Source organism: Bidens hawaiensis, unplaced genomic scaffold (genome assembly GCF_021521415.1).
Source record: "Bidens hawaiensis isolate Kalapana, Puna unplaced genomic scaffold, B.hawaiensis_p1.1 tig00057007_1, whole genome shotgun sequence".
NCBI lineage: Eukaryota > Viridiplantae > Streptophyta > Magnoliopsida > Asterales > Asteraceae > Bidens > Bidens hawaiensis.
Genome location: NW_027500292.1, coordinates 1 through 5,046, shown reverse-complemented (window position 1 = coordinate 5,046; position 5,046 = coordinate 1). Strand labels below are relative to the sequence as shown.

The 5,046-nt window shown below is 34.4% G+C and overlaps 1 pseudogene across 1 annotated transcript; it reads right to left on the bottom strand.

Moving 5' to 3' along the window:
• Nucleotides 1-906: 906 nt before the first annotated feature.
• Nucleotides 907-4,273, bottom strand: LOC143601739 (uncharacterized; annotated as a pseudogene). Its single transcript, XR_013147714.1, has 9 exons — nt 3,964-4,273; nt 3,587-3,690; nt 3,323-3,498; nt 3,133-3,246; nt 2,905-2,987; nt 2,137-2,281; nt 2,032-2,061; nt 1,848-1,918; nt 907-1,753 (listed from the first exon to the last, which is right to left on the bottom strand). The product of XR_013147714.1 is annotated as an uncharacterized LOC143601739 (transcript).
• Between the last annotated feature and the right edge of the window lie 773 nt (nt 4,274-5,046).

Below are 5,046 nucleotides of genomic sequence, written 5' to 3'. Positions count from 1 at the left end.
CACTCTCACATCAAAAGCAATCCCAAACAACTTATTCATTTTCAAAAAGTTAATAAATTATAAGTTGTCCGATGTTCGCCCTACGTTTATTGTCTCCTCAGATTTTGCATTTTCAGTACTATTCAATGGAGTGGAAACCCAAGTTTAAGTCATGTCTTTTCTTAACATGAATGGGTGATATCTTAGGATGGACTAAAAGAGGAAATGTTCTTAGGGTTGTTATTTTAGTTGATTTATTTCAAAAAAGTTAGTGTGATTCTTAATCATCAATAAGAATTATCAATATCGAAGATCTTTGTGCATAAAAACAAATATTCAATTCCATTCTCTGACCATCTACTCATGTTCTTATCCCTATATTATTTATCAAACTTCTTTGAGAGTGAAGTTACTATACACTTCACATTATCTATAAATTATACATTAGCCTGTAATCGATACCGATACTAGTATTCGTTTTTATGATTTTCAATTGGATTTAAACACATGCCATGTCGTAGACGTAAAAAAATTTATTGTGGCTTCTCCTTTTGTTGCCATAACAAGCGTTAGTATCATAACTAACAAAACCGACACTAACCAAATTCCCGTCAAATTGTGCGGCTACATCTTGCTGGTTTAAGTACACATTAGTAGTGCCAATATTACGGTAGTGACACCCTAAGCACCCCCCCCCCCCCCCTCTTTCTTTATGCACAAATGAAATCACAAGCTAGTGAAAGCAAACTTATATCATGCTTGTAGTGGGTGTACACTTGTATGAATCTAACCTTTTTACATTAATCATAACAATATTAATTTAATTAGTAAACAAAAACTGTTAACTTAAAGCACAAACATGAAAGCAACTAACACAAAAAGTAGAGATGAAGAGATTAATGACCAAAAAAAGTACCAAATGTATAATTTGTTACAAAATAAGGAATCAAACCTCCCTATTATCAGTCAAATATAACTAGAAACAAGACCCTGAAAAACAATAAAATGTCAAAATAACAATAATTATTATTTTAATAACATAGTCAACATTTCAAACAAGACCTACACAACCATGTCCATTTCAACAAAATTATACTTCACTTTCACTTCACTGTACACCACTTTAGTACACAAAAGCATCACACCATTTTCATTCAGAAACCGCAATCTCTTGATCCACCCGCCAATAATTGCTATCATTAAACTCTTTCGACTCGTTATCGGTCTCTTTTTCACCTTCACTAGGTGTAACCTTTCTTTTTAGGGCACCCGCTTCCCCCACAACACCCTCTTTTAGGGCTTTATCCATCGCCTTTTCGGACCCGTCTACTTCCACCCTGACAAACTCGACGTCTTCTTCAAACAGCGAGGGTGCTGACCCGTTGGATTGAACCGATCCCGCCCCCACTGGAGCCTCGATGTCGAGTTTAGGGGGTTGACTGCCGACCCGACAATGGGTTCGTTCCATCCGACCCATTCGGGCATGGGTCGGTCTGCAAACAGGTCTTCGTTGTCGGTTGACTCAAATTTGAAAAAGTCAGCATCGGACGCCATCGTTTTTTCGTTTGAAACGTAATCTTCACTGAACGAGTTTGGGCATCGAGTTGGATTAGAATTGATCTCGTCTAAACCAACCACCACGTCATCGTCTTTACCAGGTGAAGATTCGTTCAAGTTAATCTCGTCCATGATTTCGGGTGGTGACGTGGCTGTCATTGTTGTGTCACCCATTTTATCGTCTTGGAATGCAAACCAATTTGAATTTGTAAACAAACTGTAAGAAAACCATGAGTAAATGATTAACGTGCTATTACAGCATAAACGCATTAAAAGATAAAAACATGATCGAATGGACCGTTGAAACTTACCTGCCTTGGTCATCACCCAAGATTAGAGATGATATGACAACTTCAGCAGATTCATCATCTATGTAACCCTCCTGCATATCAAGATTTATAAAAAATAATTATGCATGTATCGATATTAATTAATTGTAACTATTTCCTAGATAGATTCAAACACGATTCATTGGTTAACTTATAATAGTATTACCTCATCACCTTGACCAAGAGTTTCGTGTCCCTGCAATCAGAAAAAGAATATATTATTATCGGATTATAAATTTTGAAAATTAGTATAAAAACACCTTTATAATACCTCGACACCTTCGTCATTATCATAAACATTGTATCTAAATGCTTGGCTTAAATTATTTGCTAAAGCAGCAACATCATAATCTCGGTCGTGATTAATGTCATCTTCATCACTATCCCTATTTCTGTCATGTATTGACGTTGGTCGACTGAAAATATATACATATTAAGATAAACAGTTATTAGCACCTTGAAATAAAATAATAATAAATCATTTAGTACAATATGGTAAAAGTTGAAGCACAATAAGGCTTATTAGGCATGTAAACAAACTGAAGTTACTGAACATTCAGTGAACCGTTCAGTAGGAAGTTCGTTTATGTTCATATATTTAATAAACGAATGAATATGAACAAAAGGTTTTGTTCATTTAGCACATGTCAAAATCGGAATGTGTGTTTACGTTCGTTCATCTGAATTCATTTTGTTTATGTTTGTTTGTTTGCGTTCATTTACGTTCATTACTTAAGTTCGATAGTTTACCTGCGTTAATATATTCACTGAATTTTTTAGACCGTTAGAATTTAGTCTAGTTTTAATAACTTTGTAGGCCAAACACGTTCATAGCTTCTAATTGGTTTTAGCTCAGTTATGTCTGTTCATCAATGTTCAGTGATGTTCGTTTATCTTCGTTAAAAAACGAACTTAAAAGAACACGAACATATTCATTTATTGTTCGTATTCATTCGGTTTGTTTACAAGCCTAAGGCTTAAGCTTGTTTAGTTTACACAGATATTCAATGCATAATTCATTAAAAAAATGGTAACGTACCCACAAACCCATCGGTACACATTTTCAACCATATTTCGCTCTTGTAGAGCAGTAGTCTGCCATTCATTCCATCCACTACTTTCCTAATCACAAAACACGTTTTTATTACATAAATAACAAATATTATGCAGAAAGATAAAACCAGCAAGCACGGTTCGAATAATTTATAATGCATATAACTATAAAAGAGATATCTTTTAATCAATAATTTCATAAATAACAACACACCTGAACATGAATCTGAATGCAGAGTATCAGTATTCGTTAGCTGCATTATTTTGTTGGCAATACGCGTAATATGTCCAAGGTTTCCAAGTCGGGGTGGCTTTCTTCCAGGAGCCACTACGTAGGCTGCATGAATAAAAACATATATATTATTAAATTTTAAAAGATTATCTATTATTTAACATCAAGTGTAACAGTTATACCTGATTAGGTTCTTCCGAAAGGACGGGATTATTATCGGTTTGAAGAATCTTGGTCAACAAGTCACATCCTTGAAACAGATGGTCAATGATTGTATTGTTTGTGCTTTCTAAGCAGGAAAATATTATGCTCTCGATATGGTGGTGTAAAGCACTGTTATACGGGTACCTTCATCGGTTAATAATAAAAGAAACTGTTAGAATATGGCATCAAATAGATTCATATTAATCCTACAATGGTTGACCGTTTGACTTACTCGAAGAAAAGGTCAATAACTCTTTGTATAGTTCCAGAGCTGATTAATTCCTTTTCTGCAATTTCATTCCCGGTTTTCAATAAAACTGCAATAAACTCCACAATCTGCAAACAGATAATACCATATTAAAAGTGCATTGAGAAAAAGTGCATTGAGAGATGAGGTGGCAATTTAGACCTGTGTTAACTTTAAGTTAGTCAGTATGCTTACTTGAGTTTGTTACGACTTTTGTTATTCTAACTATCATGCTTCACATACAATGAACTAACACAAGTGTGTTAGTTAGAATAACAAAATCTAACAAACTCAAAGTCAACATATCATCTAACTCAAAAGTCATCACATGTCAAAAGTTCTAACACATTGAGTAAACTAACCTTTAGACGATGCTTTCCTAGAGGCGGCTTCAACTGGCCATATGTTGTTGGCAAGATTTTGTCATCTAGTGACACATTCAATAACATCAACAAGTCACCTGAAACATTTAACATGTGATCAAAAAATCATACACCGTGATATGCCTAATAAACCAAACTCAATTAACATAATTACCAGCAACTGTGAATATCATCCATGTGCGTGTTCGTTCGTTAACTTTAACCAAAAAAACGATCGAACACAAACAGTTGAACAAACGGGGATTTTTTGTCTGTGTTTGTTCGTTAATAAAAATGAACGAGTTTGTGGTCGTTTATGTTCATCTCGTTGTTAACGAATAATTCACAAACGTAAACAAACAGAATAACCGAACATAGATGAACAAACATAACCAAGCTAAAACCAATTAAAAGTTAATGTGAACCACAATGTGTTAGGCCTAAAAAGTTATTCAAACTAGACTAAATTCTAATCTCCCTAATTTAAATTAATATGTTAACTAATGTAAACAAGAAACTCTGAGCATAAACGATTCAAATGAATGAACATTCACAAACATAATTGAAAGAAAGACATGTTCATGTTCATTTGTTTAACTACATGAACAAAAAGTTTGTTCATGTCAGCTCATGAAATAATCGAACCTCCCGCTACACAGTTCACTGAACATGCGGTTCATTTGCAGGCCTAATTGCATGTACAAACTCTCCAAGTTTAGGTAACATTGCACCTACAGTCTCCTGGTTGACTTTCACAGGTGCCTCGTATATATGTTGACCTCGAAAAGAATAAAATGGGGGCGAGGGAGCCGATCTTTTTGGATCCAACAAAGATATACAAACGCACAATGAGCTAACAAGTCCAGATTTTGAATGTGAATCATCCAACACGTGACCAAAAATCCTTGAAACAAAACTGTAAAGAAAATAAAAAAGAAAATCTTAAAAAAGTACCACATACTCTAAAGAGCATATAAAAAAATAAAACAATAAACAGAAGTTCCATTATATGACATCATACAAACCTTGGGGTAGAAAGCTTAGAGGCAAGTGGAGATGACATGTTTCTAGTTATCGTACATA